We start from the raw sequence: 18,353 nt of genomic DNA, 5'->3' as shown, positions 1-18,353 counted from the left end.
AACCATGCAGCATAGTTGGCTTTCACTCTTTTTTTTTTTTTCTCCAAAATCTCTTTATTTCAGTTTTCTTTTTTCAAATAATAACAATAAGGTAACTCAAAAACACAAATAAACAATACAAATACCTGTCTAAAGAAAACAGACAACAATCTTGTTCCGAGAAAAAAAAAAATATATATAATATATATATATATATATATATATATATATTTATACACACACACACACAATATATACACAAGAAGTCACTACATCGTCAAGTAAAGTATGAGAATTCTTAAGTTCATTTGGCCTCATAAGGGATAGTTAGAATGGGGATAGTCTATATATAAAGTAAAAATAGAAATTTAACCATTTATTTGTATGTTTAGGGAAAATATCTAGTTACACATATACTAAAAAAAGGGAGAAGATGCAAGAAAGACTGGTCATACTACATTCATTTCTTATTTAAAGGTTAGCTTTTCATGACAATTTGTAGGCAAATTTTATTTGTCAAGAATTATATCTAGCAAGTAACCCCAATATTTTTGGTAATAGCTTTTGATTTTTGTTTTTGAATAAATTAATTTGTGAGATGAGATATATTTTTGATAGCAAGATTGCTAAAATTTTCCCATGTAATTGGTGACATGACATTCCAATTCTTTGTAATAAAGAATTTAATAAGGGCACACATCGTAATAAAGACATGTTTTAATATTTTTGGGAGTTGATTGATATTAATGTACAGTATAGCTGTCTCCCAAGTAAGGGTTGATTTTTCATATCCCATCTTCTCTAATCTTACTCTCAAGGAACACCATAAGTTGTGTATCTTAGTACAATTCCACATGACATGTAAAATATCAGCTGTTTGATCCGGACAATGGGGACATATAGGCGAAAAGTTAGGATTGAATTTATTTAATTTAGATAAGGTATAATATAGATGGCTATTTACCATAATTTGTGTATATAACAGCTTCTTGAAAGGAATGAATTTGATTGTATTTTCAATGGCTAGTTTCTTATTTTCTTCAGTCAGTGATTGATTTTTCATTTGCCAGTAGTTTGAAAATAATAAAAAAAATTCTGATGTTTTGCACTCATTACAATTTTATAAGTCCTAGAAATTGTTTTCCCTTTAATCGCAAGATTTTCAAGTATTAATTTAACTAAATCTATGTTCTGTAAGTCTGTGTGTATTTGTGAGAATTTAGTATTTATAAGATGATTAAGTTGGTTAAGGATAATACTATATTTCATAGGAAGTTTGAGTTCAAGTCTCATTTGCCCCGTGTTAGAGTCTTTCCATTGGTATATATCCCATATTGTGTAGTCTTTTATCAGGGGGTAGTTTGTTAGATATACTTGTTTGTTATTTATTAGTAAATTAGGATTTAGGTGCAACAGTTGTATAAGGGCAAAAGCGTCAGCTAATTCCAATGATTTAAATAGTTTTTGTGTTGTAAGAATCATGTTTTTAAATAGTTAGCTTTCACTCTAACTTTCCTAGTAGGGGCGAGTCTGTTAAGGATGTTGAGAAAAGTAGTATTAAAGAAATCAACTGCCTGGTCTAATCCAAGGGTTTGTAGTGGTTCCCAGTTACAATGGTTTAGGCCAGTGTTGAGATCATGAGGGTTTAGGTTGCGATCATCTCGTATTAGTCTATGAACTATGGGCTTGGGTAGGTTAGTGTGTTTGCGTAATAGGAATGTGGGGAGGTGATCACTGAGACCATCTGGTAGGCATCCTGTCTGGTAGTTTTGTTTGGGGTAACTGACCAGTACCCAGTCCAGTATGGATTGTTTTTATGATCTTTTATCTGTTCTAGTGGGTCCTTGAGTGAGTTGAGAGAACCCATAGAGATTAATGTGATTAGTGGGGTTATTGGAGTTGCAGGTTTTCCAGTCAGTATTTAGGTCACCTAGTAGGATAGTTTCTTGTGGTAGGTTATCTTTTGTCCACTGTAAGATTTCCTCTATTACGGGAGAGTTATTTCCTGGAGGAATGTAGCAGCAGATAATGTTGACTTTTTTTGCCTTGTTTAAGCATAGGACGGAAAAAAGGGTTTTGGCGTTATGAAATTTAGGTAGAGGGGTTTGAAGGAGTTGGAGGTTTAACGTGTTTTTAAAGAGAATGGCTACCCCACCTCCTTTACTGCTTACTCTATCCAGTCTTGGGATATTATATTCTGGGGGGAGGAATTCTTCATTTTGGATGCTAGGCTTTAGCCATGTCTCTGATGGTCATTATGTCAGATGCGTAATGGGTTATAAATGCATGCAGTTCAGGTATCTTATTAGCAATACTTTTTATGTTGATATTACGAATTAGTAGGTCAGATATCTGTTTGGTTTTGAGTGGACCTGGGTTTGGATGTATGTCACCAGAGATTAGTAGTCTCTTTATGGTTGATAGTATGTGTTTGTTTGTGTGTTATTTCAATGCTGGATCTATGTGAGGTTTTTCTAGTGTTGCATCTTGGTATGCTAATGTTGTGTATATAAAGTGTAGAATTAAGATTAAGAATTGTGGGGCTGCTAGAGAAGTTTGTGTGAGTTTTTGTGGGTGTGGAAATGTGTTGTATGGAACGTGATGTTGTCTAGAGGTAAGTTAGTTTGTATGTATGTGATATAGTCTAGTGTTGTGAGGGCTAATGAGAGAGACGCTAGTGTAGTTTGCATGCAGCACGGTAGATATGCTAGGATGATGGCTGTTAGATGATTGAGGTGATGAGGCTGTAAAATATTTGAGGTGGTGTGGGGGTGTGGCTAGTAGATATTGTGTGTAAGTTGAGATTGGGAGTGGTGTATAGATTGTCGATTAGTATATGATGTTGAGTAGGTGATAGGTGAAGGTCAGGTGATGTGGTGCCAGACCAGGCCACGAGATTGCAGAAATGATCTGGTTTCACTTTTCAGGGAAGGTAAAGGCTAAGGATTATCTGTAATGGTTTAGGTATGTTTATCCAACAGAATTTTTTTCTGAGAAGGTGGTTTGGTTTAAATGTTATAGTGATGGTTTCATTTTCTGTGTGTAAAGGAGAGCCCTTTGATTTCTTTCCAAATTTGTGGAACAACTGAATGACAATAAGCGTGGTTTGGAATTTACCTTCAAGGTGAATAAATTATGCATCCAATTTTTGGATGTGGAATTGTACATAGGGGAAAATAAGTTGGTACAGTTCAGGCCTTCTAGGAAAATAACAGCTGTTAATAATTTTCTGCATGCAGACAGTATGTATCCTCCACATCTAATGGAATCTTTGCCCTTTGGAGAATTTAAAAGAATTCATGGGAATACCTTGGATAGTAGGTTGGTAGAAGGGGAGATTTATGAAAGTTGAACAAAGGTTACTTGAGAGAGGTTACCCTCAGAACATTTTGAGAAAGTCTGGGGAAAAGATACTGGGTAGAGAAATTGGCATAGGTGGACATAGATTGAGGCACTGGCCATATTAATAGTATGAGGGAGGATGTATGTAAAGGGGAAGTATTCTTTGTGACCATATATTCACCCTTTTCTCAGACATTAAGGAGGTTGGTTAATGATTTAGGGCCAGTTGTGATGAGCAGTTGAAGGAATTGTTTCCAGATAGTCACGTTTTCTTCTGGCAGGTTCTTGAATTTGAAGGAATTGTTAAATTCCAAAATGGCTATGAGGGTTTCAGCTGTACTACGGTCTTTCTCTTGTGGTAGATGCACGGTTTGTGGAAGAGTAAGGAATATTTCAGGTAAGAAAATTAATGGGAAGTTTTTTCGTTCTTTGGATAGGTTCTCATGCACTTTTTGTGTGGTAGTATATGTTGTGGGATGTGGTTGCACTCCTATAAAATGGCATATAGAACAAATAAAATGAATGGTGAAAGTTAGAATTCTTGAGTATTTGGGGGACATCAGAAACAGAAATCTGGATTGTCCAGTTGCTGAACATTTTTATAAAGTTCATGGGGGATCTGATGACATTTTTTTCTTCAGTAATCTGGCAAGACCATAGCTTGTCGGGGTGGATTTTATTGTTAGTCTGTTTAGGATTGAAAGTAGATTTATTTTGAATTTCAGCATTTTACAACCCGAAGGTATGAATTTAGAAGTGAAGCTTAATATCTAATTTAAATTTATATCAATTTTAAATGTGTAAGAGATGTATAGTAAACATGGTATTATAATTTTACATTGTAATGTTTGGGGTTTTTGGGTGGTTTGTTTGCTTGTTTGTTTGTTAGTCAGTGTTAATTGTGAACACATCACGTGACTGGAACAGCATTGTAATATAATGAGTGCAGTGGTGGCATGAAGTTATTCCTTGAAGGCATTAAGCCAATGTACCAGAAGCATCAGTAAAAGAGATCTTGCTCACAGCGAACCAGACCTGCTCGTCAACATGCTGTAGCACAATGTTGAGGCTTTTTGAGATTGATGCCCGCATTATCCATAATGTTTGCCCGGCGGGCTGCTTAAAGATCACTGGAGCTAGGTGATTAAACCATCATATACCTTAGTATCCACAGGAATGACCATGCCATGCATCCTTTTTTCTTTTACTTGTAGACTACACAGTTTGACAGAGTCTTGCAGTCTCCTTATCCCCTTAGAAATGGTCGACAATCTGCTGGTTTTGGAATCGGTGGTATGTCTGGTGTTTTCTTTATCTCCTGCTTTGGTATAGATGATTGGATTGAGCTACGTTGGAGACACTGCCTATGATGACTACAGATAACATGTACTGCTAATAACATGTATTGCTGAGCTGTTGTAGCTGCTAATCCAAACTAGACTCTTCACGTGTGCACCAGGGTGCTTTGTGGTGTAGCATGCCCTTTTTATACTTTTCTGAAATGGTATGCCATTTTGGTTGGCATTTGTATAGATTATGTGTGTCATTTGCATGGAGTTCCTCATTTCCATGTCATTGTTCACCCATTAGCATTCGCTGCATATAGTGCTGTTTTACTCCTGTTGCAATTGAGCTGTGTCTTAGTGACTCAGTCTACATGTTGCTTTTACCCTTGCTGATTTGCTCTGTGCTAAATGTCTGTAAATCTTGGCACTTGTGAATTTCTTATTTTGGATTCTTTCAAGATGAATTACCTTTTTGTTTTAGCTGCTCAGTTGATGCCTATCAAATCTTGATAGTTTAAAAAATTTAACTTGGAACAAGAAACCCAAGAATGAAAATGGAAACCATATGCACAGACCTCAGTGCCCTCTTTCATTTATAATATAAATAAATAAATATATATATAATTTTTTAAACACTGCAGTTTTTTGTGAATACGATTAAGAATGTTTGTAGAAACAGATTCTGGAAACTTCCTTCGCAAATATTTTTTCTGTGGCTTTTGGCTTCCATAAAGCTAACCTTATCGTTAAACTGCTTAATGGATCTAGAATTGTTTTGCACATACAATTGTTGATAGAACAGTATTCAAGCTGAGAAGTGTGGACACACTTTTAGTTTGGTAGATTTACTTGGTAGATTTGTAAACACAAGAAAAGAGAAATTGGATTATTTTGAATATTTAATTTTTTAATACTGCATACACCTTTAAGTTTTGTGGTTTAAGCATCTTCATATCTTTCAAGGAAAAACATCTGCTATTTGTCTTTTGATGTTAAGTTGTCCATCTCGCCTTCATTCTTGCTGGATGGGTTCTGAGCTGACCTCGGCTCCGACTTGGCCACTCTAAAAGCTCGAGAGTTGGTTCCACCGGCTCGAGGCTCCCCTTATATCCCACAATGCTAGGCGGTAATACCTCAGATCTCGTTTGCCGCTACAGCTATCGAGGTGTGTTGCTTCAACCGGCTTCAGGTTAGTGTAGAAAACAGTTTAAAAACTTTGCTAAATCCCTTTTAAATTAGTTTTTGTTCAGTATCCTCTTTCTTTTAAAGGATTGTTATCCCTTTCTCCTTGTTATTCCCCCTTTTTACCACAAGAACTTGTATGTTCTTCCCTTAGGCCTTCGGTCCCTTCCATCCCTCCTTGGAGTGTATGTGTTTTTTGTAGGGACTTTTAAAAATTTTAAGACTATCTAAACTTATTTAGTTTTAAGTTAGTTTTATTTTACTGAATAGTGTAATCGGTGTGTTTGTGCTTGTGTGATTGCACTTGTTCCTTAAAATGTCTAAGGATTCGAAGGTCTCAGGCTTCAAGAAGTGTGACTCGTGCTGTCAGAAGATGTCTCTGACAGACAGGTCACACTTCTTGTGTGTATTGCCTGGGACCTTTACACCTGCAGGACTCTTGTGCTGTATGCCATGGCTTCAGCCCTAGAGTCCTGCAGGAAAGAAAAAATAAGCTCATTTTACGGGGCTTGCTAAAACCTGAGGGTCCCCCGACTGTGTCTTCGGGCAAACCCTCTAAGGCTTCTAGGTCTTCGACTCCAGCAGCTGAGTCGACACCTAAGACGTCGAAGTCTGCTACAACATCGGCTCCGGCTGGAGCCGATGAGACTCGAACTCTTATTTCTGTGGTTCCCCCGGCTCCGGCTGGAGCCGAGGTATTAGAAATCTCTGAGTCTGCTCCGATAAGACTATTGGAACCGACATCTAGGAAGAGGTCCAGGTCACCGTCCCTTGGCTCCGTTCATTCGGCTCCAGCATCTCCCTTGCTGTCTGAACGGAGCCATAGATCTCACTCCTCTAGGTCATCGAGACTTTCTGACCATGACCTTCAGAGGGTAGTGAGTAGACTTCTAAAGTCCGAGGCACTGGCCCAAATGCTTCAGAGCCCGACTCATCAGTCGATGCTTAATCCTATTTCTCAAAATGTTCCTCCTCTGACTCCCTTGAGCTCGGGGCCGGGGCGTTTCGGACCCGAGACTGTGGTAGCATCGGAGCCAATACAGTTGCCTTCGGCGCCGTCGTCTGCTCCGATTTCTTCCTTGGAAGATTCTCGGTGCCGGACTTCCCTCATCGGCTCCGAGGGGGTGAGTGGCATCGGACCCTTGTCCGACCCCGCTCTCCCTCTCGGCGCTTCGGCGCTGGTGAGTTCGGCTCTGACATCGGCCTCTGAACCATCAATGTCGGTGCCGAGGGAGGTTTTCAGCTTTTCGGAGCGGGGACCTCTGGCTCTGCCTGACAGGGGTGCTTTCGAGGTCATGCGGAGTGTGTTGGAACCTGGTTCAACTCCACAGTCGGCTCCGTCCGCCCCTCCCTCTTCGGTGCCTCAGGTAATGTCTACTCACTCCCTCATCCCAGACCGCAGAGAGCCAGCTCCTCAAGAATCCCCTGTGGGGATCTCATCCTCTTCTGAGGCCTCTCCTGAACTGGCAGGGGAGCCCCAAGGAAGAGACAGTGCAAGAGGAAGCACATAGACTCACCTGAGTCTGTCACATCTGACACGGATTTAGAGGATTCTGAGGGTTCCCCCCGTTCCCCTTCTGAAGATGTCTCCTTTGCAGACATCCTGGAGATCTTGAAACAGTGGGGAAATTGGCCCGCCCTTAACCCTTCGGAGGATGAATCTGTGTATCTTGAGGCGTTCGGTTCTCGCCCTTCCACCTCCTGGGTGTCCCCCCCCCCTTTGACCCCCTTATGCAGGTGGTAGCAAAAAAGGCTTGGACGGCTCCTGACTCTGTGGACCCCACCCCCAGGAGACCTTCAAAGTTTATTACAACACCATCAGACAAGCAATTTCTGACTAAGGGAGTTTCTGTGGATGCTATGGTGGTAGCTGCTGCCACTAAGAAGGAACTAGCTGATCCTTCAGTGCCTGTTCATCCCCCTAACAAGGAATCTAGGTCTATGGACAGGTACGGGAAGCGGATGTTTTAGTCAGTGACCTTTTCAATGAGTTCGCTGAACTACCTCTGTCATTTCACTCGTCTTCAAAGAGACTTGGTCAAGGAAGCTAGTGAGATGTTAAAGGATCCTACAGTTGCGGGTTTTCAGGACAAGATGAACGCTCAGCTGGCTACCCTAAATTCTATAGCTAACTCCTCCATGCGCCTCCTTTCATATGCGGCTGATGGAGCGAGCAGAGCTGCAGGTACAGGTGTGGCCTTACGATGGCATGCCTGGATGCGGCTATGCAATTTTGCGGACCCCTTTAAGACGTCTTTCACTAATTCCCCGTTTGATGGATCGTCCCTTTTTGGTCCTCAAGTGAAAGAAACCTTGACAAGGTGCGAGACGGATGGCAAAACTCTTTCTACCATCGGAGTCCGTTTTTCTACTCCTTCTAGGCCTTACCCCAAGGGCCAGAAAAGTGGAAAGATGTGGTTCCGCAAGCAATCCCAAGGGGCTTTGCCTCACGCACAGAGTCTGTTCCCCTCTAGAGGCAGAGGGGGGAACAATAATGGTAGACGCCGCCCTAGAGGCAGGGGGGGGTCCGCAGAACCAGGGCAATCGAAAAACCTTTTCCGATAAGCCCTTTCAGCATCCCTGAGGTGTTGCCCGACTGTCCACCTTCGGAGGCAGTCGGGGGAAGACTATCACTGTACCCAGAAGCCTGGCGTTCTCTAACTCAAGACAAGTGGGTACAGTCCATCATTTCCGAAGGCTATTCCATTCCTTTCTTTCGCACTCCAACCCAATCAAAAAAGTCCCTTCCAGAGGTTCCACCCGCTCAAAGGGAACAAGCAGCGTTAGAAATATCAAAGTTGCTTGCAAAAAGAGCCATTCAACCAGTTCCAGCAGACCAGCAAGGATCCGGAATCTACTCCAAATTCTTTCTGGTTCCAAAGAAAACAGGGGACTGGAGGCCCATCTTGGATCTCAGTATCTTGAACAAGTCTGTCAAGAAAACAAGGTTTCGGATGGTCACGCTGCAATCCATCCTACCCTTACTGGGGAAGGAGGACTGGATGTGCTCTATAGACCTCCAGGATGCGTACTATCACATAAAAATGAACAGATGCTCCAGGAGATTCCTCCGCTTCAGGCTGGGAACCAGTCACTTTCAATTCAGGGCCCTGCCCTTTGGACTCACCACAGCCCCCCGGGTGTTTACCAAATTCATGGCAGTGGTTGCCTCTCATCTGAGACGCCAAGGATTCCAGGTGTTTCCATACCTAGACGACTGGCTCCTTACAGCTCCCACCAAGCATCTTCTGCTACTCGCCAGAGACTACACTTTTCGCATCTTTTGAAAGCTAGGTATCTCAATAAATTGCGAAAAGTCTGTTTTGTTGCCTTGTCGTGCTATTACCTTCATAGGCGCAAATCTAGACACAGTCAGCATGACAGCGAGACTCACAGATCAAAGGATAGCAGACATACACAAACTGGTCTCTCTTCTTTTCCACAGCAACAAAATCAAAGTCAGATTGGTCCTGAAAGTACTGGGGATAATGGCAGCTGCTATCCCTCTACTTCTATTAGCCAGATTTCACATGAGAATCTTACAATGGATGCTCTTCACACAATGGTCATACCAACAACTTCCGATGTCCCACACCATTGTGATAACGCAAGCATGCAGGTATCATCTTCTTTGGTGGATTTCTTCCCCACAGCTCTTCTTAGGAAGACCCTTTGTTCCTCCCCCTCCGGTTGCTACTCTGACGACGGACGCCTCCCTGATCGGGTGGGGGGGGGCATTATCAGGGAAGGGCAGTCCAGGGCATATGGCAACCTCACAAACGCCACTTGCATATAAATGTTCTAGAGATGAGAGCAGTGCTTTTAGCGTTGCAAGCCCTTCAAGACTCTCTTCCGGTGGGAACGATAGCAATACAGACGGACAACATGTCTGTAGTGTGGTATATCAACAAACAAGGTGGAACCAGATCCTACCCCCTATGTCGAGAGGCACTCAGACTGTGGCAATGGGCGATTTCTTCTCAGCGGTTTCTGATTGCAACGCACATCCCCGGGAAGTCCAATGTTATTGCGGACAAACTGAGCAGAGCTATTCTCATGCCTCATGAGTGGTCTCTGAAAAATTCAGTATTGGAAAAAATTTTTCTGAAGTGGGGCCAGCCTTGCTGCGACCTTTTTGCTACTCCCCAAAACAGCAAGTGCAGAGATTATTTCACCCTCTTTCCCCTACCAGGCCATCCCAGCAGAGACGCTCTAGTCCAGATTTGGCCCCGGGGACTTCTGTACGCATTTCCTCCCTTCCCACTAATTTCTCAAGTGATGCAGAAAGCCATCGCTCAGAAAGCTTCCTTGATCCTCATTGCCCCTTACTGGCCTCGACAGGTTTGGTTCCCTTTTCTACACCATTTTCTGTTGGAGCAACCCTGGCATCTGGACCTAGTTCCAGATCTTTTGACCCATCAGTCGGGTCAGTTACATCGCTCCCTTCCCTCTCTGAACCTCACTGCTTGGTTCCTCCAATTCCAACCCTAGCCAGGCTTCCGCTAATATCTCACTCAGTTCAAGATATTTTAATAGCTTCCCATAAATCCTCCACTCAGAAGATTTATCTTAGTAAGTGGAAGCGTTTCTCCTTTTGGGCTCATGGAAGGGACATAGATCCTTTCACTGCTCCCATTCAATCGGTCCTTGATTTTTTAGCCGAACTATTCCACGCAGGTTTGTCTCCTTCTACTCTTAAGGTTCAATTGGCAGCCATATCTAACTTTCATGTGGGCATCTCGGATTCTGCCATCATGTCTCACAAGCTTTGCAAAGCTTTCTTGAAGGGAGTTTTTCTTCTCAAGCCTCCTATAAGAAATCCTCCTCCTTCTTGGGACCTTAACTTAGTTCTCACATCTTTGATTCTTCCCCCTTTTGAACCTGCAGCTTCCTGTTCAATGAAATTGCTATCCTGGAAGACACTCTTTCTGGTAGCCATTACTTCGGCTAGAAGGGTCTCAGAGCTTCATGCACTCTGCAGTCGATCACCATATCTTGTGTTTCATAAGGATAGGGTATCCTTACGGACCAATCCATCCTTTCTACCCAAAGTAGCCTCTGCGGCAAGTCTAAATCAAAACATTGACCTTCCTGTGTTTTTTCCTAACTATTCTAACAGGTCTGAACAAAAATTACATTGGCTAGATGTTCATCGACAATTAAGGTATTATTTGGATAGGACCAAACAGACCAGAAAAGCTGACCAATTGTTTGTCTCTTATGCAGAAGGCAGAAAGGGCCTTCCAGTTTCGAAAGTATCACTCTCCAGATGGCTTACATCCTTGATTTCCTTTGTGTATGAGATTAGACACCAGAAGTTGCCTAACAGACCTAAGGCTCATTCAACTAGAGCTTTGGCTACTTCTATAGCTTTCCAAGACAGGCTGCCTATTGATACAATTTGTGCAGCAGCTACATGGGCTACTCCTCACACTTTCATTTCTCATAAGTTGGATTTAGCTTCTAGACATAGAGCTAACTTTGGTTCCACTGTACTCAAGAGTCTGTTCCGATAGGCCACCCAGGACAAGGTGCTAGGGACGCGGTCCCATCCAGCAAGAATGAAGGCGAGATGGACAACTTAACATATAGAAGTTATGTTCTTACCATAACGTTCCATGTTAGTTGTCTTCTTCTCGCCTTCTTTCTTCCGTCCCACCCTCCTTCCCCCTAGCCCGGACAGACCTAGAGGAGTTTGATTGTGACCTTTCTTCCTACCACCTCTATTGTATATATGTATATACTATACTATGTATATATTCCTTCATCAGGTTTTAGGTCACCCTCCTTCTGTCATTTTATAGAGGTGGGTTTCCCATTTCCAGTATTTCTGGATTTCTTTTTGGCTGGGCCTAGCTTACAAACGAGATCTGAGGTATTACCGCCTAGCATTGTGGGATATAAGGGGAGCCTCGAGCCGGTGGAACCAACTCTCGAGCTTTTAGAGTGGCCGAGTCGGAGCCGAGGTCGGCTCCGAACCCATCCAGCAAGAAAGAAGGCGAGAAGAAGACAACTAACATGGAACGTTATAGTAAGAACATAACTTCTATTTTCTTTTCTTTTGTAGGAGTTACATTTGGTGAGGAAACGGATTTGTTCTGCAACTTTCTGACAAAGAATCTATTATGGGATAGTGATTGTTGGTGAGTTGGCATTTGAATTGTCGGAAACCCTTCCTTCCAAGCACATTGTCAATCCAAACAGTCCAAAAAATACAAAATGGGTTAAACCAAATGTATCTTTCTAATATATGAAGAAAGAAGCAATGTAGTGAGGGCAAGCAAAGATTAAAAAGAATGGGGAGGACGCAGTAAGGGAGCTGAAAGATCCAGCCAGTTGGATGTCCACATCATGAAAAAGTGCATGGCTTTTATTTCTTGCAAAAATTGAAACATCTTAAAGTATTAAGGGAAACTAAATCAAGTGAAATTTGTGGTTACGTATTTGTGGCACAAAAGATTTGGAAAAGTATCTTTCTGATAAAGTTTTTGATTTTGCCAGTGTTAATGGGTTTAGGTGTAGTTTTTCCACTTACTCCCAAAATAAAAGGAAAAATAAAAATGCGCAGTTTAATTATTTGTTTAAATTTGTTAACATGGTACAACACTAATCCATGAGGATCAGTTTCAGGCAGAAGGAAAATAATCAAAATAGAAACAGGATAACATGGATTTGAATAAAAAATAACTACATATGTTTTTTAGATAATGATTAACATACATAAGTAAAGTATGGCTTTGGTCATCCAGTGTAGGTAATAAGAGATGATTAATATTTGCATATTAAAGAAAAACTTTTTACAATATCCAGTTCTAAGTAATGAGTTTAAACACAGAAACAGAGCAGTTTTGTGCTTGTACCCTATAGGTTATGGTAAACTGCCATATGTGATAGCAGTCTTAGGAAAAGTATTTTAAATTATTTATCAGATCTGAATGATTTTAGACAAAGAAAGGAAGATGGAAAGGGTACCCTGACCTGACAGAAGAAAAGGGCTGTTGAGGTTTGTGTAAGATAGTCATTGGAGAGTTTGAAGCTGAGGAAAGGCAAGATGTAGGAGGATGTAGTAGCATGTGGTATGTTTAAGGTTATTCTTGCTAGGGGAAGAAAGTACAGTAATTATATATAAGGAAGGTATTGTATTTGTGTGGTAATAGATGACTGTGGCGTGACCTTCAAACTACTATTATGATGTGTAGCTTTTGATCCAGTGGCAGAAAGAGCAGTTGAGTCAGAAGACCCTTATTTTCCAACATTAAAAGACCCTTTAGACGTTTTTTTAACTAGTCTGTAATTGACACACATGCTTTCCACGTCATGAAGTAAATTATGGTAATGACTTTGGTAAGGTTGGTGGAAAAATATGTAATTAAAACAAACATTCTAGCTCCCAAAGTTTGTCCTTGTTCCTAGAGAATTTTGTTTAGTAGAAAAGGGTGTTCTTTTTGGAGTGAAGATTGCGTATTGTGACATGGGCATTTCCCCATGCATCTGTTGTGGTTGCTCTGATCACTTGACATGTTGCCATGGATGTAATTAAGTCACATATTGTGTATGCCTGACACAGTATACAAAAGGCACTTCTCTGTTTATAACAGTGCCAAGGACAGCTTTGTTTCCTAATGCTCAATACAGTAAAATTATCTCACTTAAGTTATCCAGATTTTGAAAGAATCATTTAATGATGCTGGGAAAGTGAAAACTTCAACATTTTTTGAATCAAAGAACATTGCTAATGATTGATAAAAGCAAAAAAATGTATTCAGGTTTTGGGACATTTGCTTAACCAAGATCTGTTGTGGAAGGAGTGATTGTGGTACTTAGTTTTAATTTTCTGGGTTTTTTTTATGGGCAGTAATGGTTCCATGTCAGCAGTGGAATCGATATGAGTTCAAGTACCATTTAAACTGCCACCTCCAGTGGCAGAGGAGTAAAGCCTTCACTACAGCCCAGGCAAACGGAATTCAGTTACTGGCACAGGTTCTTGAAGGCACAGGTAGGAGGATGGGGATGACCTTTCTGGGTGGGGGAGGGGGGTGCATACAGCTGCAGTCTGTCTGTGGAGGGAAAGAGTCATGGCACCCATCTTGGGGAGATTTGCAGCTAAGCAAGCCAGCACCTGGGTGTAGCCTTCATTACTGAATACACAGAAGCATGAATGTGCAGGGGAAAGTATTGTGGTCCCCACAGTAATACAGGCTGCTCAACTCACTGCCCATGGGCGTAGAGTTAGTCGCTGAGTTACTGGAGAGGGGACAAGTAACCATTATGGGTGTTTGTATGACTGCCCTTGCAAATGGGCATTGCACTGAGGTTATTTCCTAATATTGAGGAATGACTGGCCAGACCCTGATTGGAGGAGGCTTGATGGTCTTCGGGTATGACACGAGGGGGTATGAATACAAAAAAAAAAAAATCTTATTTGAGTTCATAAAAATTACTTTGAAATGAAATGTCAATTTAGATTCCCCCATGACACCCCTTTAATAAAATCTGTGAGAGGTCACTGCAACTTGAAGAAAAGGAAATTCCCCTTGCAGTAGCCTGACCCGTAAAAGAAACCCAGTTTTGCGCTCCGTTATAATCGCAGTCATGAGGTTGCAAAAGCAACATTGCTCCACACTGGCAAAATGGCTTCTTATCCCTGAAAGGGCCACCTTCCTCACTGAAATCCTCATTTTTAGGCTTTTTAGTATGCAGTCATTCAATTTTGCAAGTAGATTGACAGGAAAGCACCCAACTTAAAGTTTAAGATGTCTTTCGCAATCTCCCCCAAACCTACATACCTCCCCAGACTAAAGTGAAATGCACTGAATACACCTCGTCAGTTCTTGCACCAAAGATTGAGGGGGATCCCTCCCTAAATATGCAAAAATCTGTGCTGTCCTTCCCAAAATTGTGTTGCAAATTAAAAAAGAAATAACTTTTTTCTGAAACTATAGCAAAGAACTTGTACTACCTTTCTGCTCTACTTACTAACACATACGCATGGTACAAAGAAGTGACTGCTTAGATTACTGACTACTGTTACTGTACTCCTTTTAATTGGATACTCTTTAGCTGTGCTGATCATGACCTCTAAAGGTTTGCACTCATGGTAGACTGCCCTTCGTCCCACCCTAGCTACAGTACTGATTTAGTGCATGTTGCAGGCTGAAAACACTTAACTGTGAGAGTCAGCAAAAAAAAAAAAATCCTGATTGCCTGTAGCTGAGAAACCTTTAATGTTAGGTAGTCTGATCTCACTTTCGTTTTTACGTATGGGGTTTGGAGCCGATCCTCTGCTCCGACTATGCCGATTTACATGCTGGAAGACTTCTGGTTGGCTCGTGGCTAAGCAGGTATTTCATGGTGCACCAGTACAATCCCCAGATCTCGTTTGCCGCGTCGACGAGTTCGGTTGTGCTTCTCTTGGCTCTGGCTGTTTTTCAAATTCTTTATAGTCAATATCGTATTTCAATGCTTTATTAGAACTTTTATTGTATATTTAATGTTGCTAATATATTAGGCAGTTGTATTGCTTGCCCTTTTTGAGTGCAACTCAGTTTACTAGTGGTTATTGGTATCCTGTGTGCCAGTTAGTTTTAGGCACCGTTGCCCATCTTTTGATTATTAGGTAGAGTATTAGTTTTTGGCAGTTTTCTGCTCTTAGTCAACAGTGGCTCCTGTTGTCTTGTCTGTTATTCTGACCTTTTTGATCACTGTTGGCAGTTAGTTTTCTGCTATATTGAGATTGTTTGTTTTTGGCGGGGATCCGCTTGTGAATTTACTAGGATTGCAGCCTCCCTAGTATACTACCAGTTATTATAAATATAGCAGTATAGAAATTTATTGTGTCATTTACGGTTTCTCTTGTGTGAGTGGGCTTTCCTTTCTAGTCTGTTTAAATTAGAAGACCTAGCTTTCTCTACACTGGGCTAGGCCCATTTAGGTTAGAGGACCTAGTCCTCATGTAACTTCTCCTTAGGGCTAGGCCCATTTTAGTTAGAGGACCTAATCCTACTTCTTTTCTCTCTTTCAATCTCTCTGGGTTTTGTGTGTGTAATAATGTCTAAGAAAGTAAGGAGCATAAACCCTCAGGGTTCAAAAAGTGCATGAAATGCTCCCAAAAGATGTCTTTAACGGATGGCCACAGTAGCTGTGTCTATTGCCTAGGGGCCATTCACTTGCAGGAATCGTGCTTGTTCTGTCATGCATTCTGTCCTAGAGGGTTACATGAGAGAAAGAACAAACTCATACTCAAGGGTCTATTGAAACCATGCTTTGAGGAAGCACTATCCAGTTCTTCGGCTTCCTCTTAGTCTGGGAAATCAAAATCCTCAAAAAGGCCTTCTCCGGCACCGGCTGGTGTCTCGGAGCCACCTCCTAAACAGTCAAAACAGTCCAAATCTGCCTCCTCGAGTCCTCGGCCTTCGGAGCCGAAGGAGAGCATCATGGTGGTGTCAATCTCTGAACCTATTGATACAGCAGTTGACTCTGCTACTCAGAGCCGGTCTGTAAGCTCCCTACCGGTTTCCATAACAATTAAGTCTCCAGTGCTCCCCCAGGTCAAGATCCCCTACTATGTCTTCCAGGAGCCTCTCCGAAGAAGATGTGGAGAGGGTAGTGCTGAGACTCCTGAAGTCGTCTGTCTTACCAAAATTATTGTTGGCTCCGACCTAGTCAGCTCTGGAGCCACTTGGCCCAGCTTTGTCCTTGTCTGCTATTCCTCCTCAGAGCCATACTGGCCTTTCGGAGACTGAGTGTTTGATTCCAACGGAGGAAATGCCAGCTCCAGTTCACTTTGTTGCTGCCTTGGAGCCGGGTTCAGCTCCGACACGCTCAGTGCCGTCCGTCGTGTCAAGGGGCCGAAGCTGTCCTGTTGGCACTGACGGGGAGGGTTGGAATCTACCTTCATTTCCGAGCCTTCCTCTCGGTGCTTCGGCCAGGGTGAGCTCGGACCCTGCATCTATCTCTGAGCTGACAGCTCTGGCTCTGGCACCAACCCTCGTCTCTTCGGAGCAGAGGAGGTCTTCGGAGCTGGAGAGATCGGCGTTTGAGATGATGAAGAGTGTGCTGTCTCATTCTCCAGCTCCTACCAGTGGCACCAGCACTATTCCCCCGAGAGCACCCACTTCAGTCTCAGCCCCTACTCTCTCTGGAGACAGCAGAGACCCGCAGCCTCAGGAGCCATCCGCTAGTGGCCCCTCTCTTCCGAGGCTTCCCCAAAATGTCCTTCTGAGGATCCTCCCCGGAAGAGTTTATGTAAGAGGAAACCTGTTGACTCCCAGGTTGAGTCTTTGACATCGGACACTGACCTCGAGGAGTCAGAATGGTCCCCCAAGTCGTCCCCTGATGTCTCCTTTGTGGGCATTTTAGAGATACTTAGGCAGAGGTGTGACTGGCCCACTGTTAACCCTTCTGAAGAGGAGTCGGTGTACCTGTAGGCTTTCGGGTCTCAACCTTCTGCCTCTTGGGTATCTCCACCTTTTAACAAACTGATGGATCTAGTTAGTCGAAAGGTGTGGGATACTCCTGACACCGTGGAGCCAGTCCCCAGGAGACCAAACAAGTTCTTGTCTGCCCCTCCTGGTAAAGAGCTCTTGTCCAAGGGCATTCCCGTAGATGCCATGTCATGGAGGCGGCCACAAAGAAGGAGTTGGTGGAGACTTCTTCATCTGTTCATTCGCCAAACAAGGAGTCTCGACAGATGGACAGATTTGGGAAGCGTATATTTAGTTCAGCGGCCTTTACCCTTCGATCGCTGAACTATCTCATGCACTTCACGAGGTTGCAGAGGGATCTCCTCAAGGTGTTGGGAGATTCCATACAAGGTGTGTGTACTAAGGGAGTTCCTGACCAGATTTCTACTCAGTTGTCCACCTTAAATTCTGTGGTTAACTCCATGCGACTTATCTGTTATGCTGCGGATGGAGTGAGTAGAGCAGTGGGTTCCGGAGTTGCCTTCAGGTGCCACTCCTGGATGCACTTATGTAATTATGTGGAACCGTTCAAGTCTACTTTCACCAACACCCCGTTTGATGGTTCCTCATTGTTTGGTTCCAAGGTGAAGGATACACTCACTCGGTGTGAGCAAGAAGAAAAGACGCTTTCTGCCATAGGAGTGCGTTTTAGTGTCCCTTCCAGACCATACCCCAAGGGTCAAAAGGGCAGTAAAATGTGGTTCAAGAAGTCCCAGAGGGTCTTTCCTGACACACAGGGTGAATCCTCCTTCAGAGGAGGAGGAAACTGCAGATGTCGCCCTAGAGGCAGGGGTGGTCCGCAATACCAACAAGGCCTTGATTCCTTTCAAGGATGGTCTTATTAGCGCTCCTGATGTGGAGCCCGACTGCGCTTCTCTGGGGCTGGTCGGGGGGTCGCATTTCTTTGTACCAAGAAGCCTGGCTAAATATCACCCAAGACAAGTGGGTACAAAGAGTTGTTACCAGAGGCTGTATCATACCCTTTTCCCTATCACCGTTTGTTCCCAAAAGGATCCCAAATGTACCACCCAACCACAGGGATCAGGCAACTGTGGAGATCAACAAGTTGCTCTTAAAAAGAGTCATCCAGCCCATCCCAGCA

At 42.8% G+C, this 18,353-nt stretch overlaps 1 protein-coding gene across 2 annotated transcripts in view; it reads left to right on the top strand.

Moving 5' to 3' along the window:
- The window catches only part of AMOT (angiomotin), a 1,515,905-nt gene that overhangs the window by 294,821 nt on the left and 1,202,731 nt on the right, over positions 1–18,353 (top strand). The window contains exon 3 of one of the 2 annotated variants that reach the window (XM_044053957.1): positions 11,857–11,932. The exons of the other annotated variant lie outside the window; for it this stretch is intronic. The gene's annotated coding sequence lies outside the window, so the exon portion shown is untranslated. The remainder of the gene's footprint in view (positions 1–11,856; positions 11,933–18,353) is intronic. 2 annotated transcript variants of the gene reach the window in all.

Source organism: Protopterus annectens, chromosome 13.part0 (genome assembly GCF_019279795.1).
Source record: "Protopterus annectens isolate FY-2018-M chromosome 13.part0, PAN1.0, whole genome shotgun sequence".
Classification (NCBI taxonomy): Eukaryota; Metazoa; Chordata; order Ceratodontiformes; family Protopteridae; genus Protopterus; species Protopterus annectens.
This window is presented reverse-complemented; position numbering and strand designations above follow the sequence as displayed.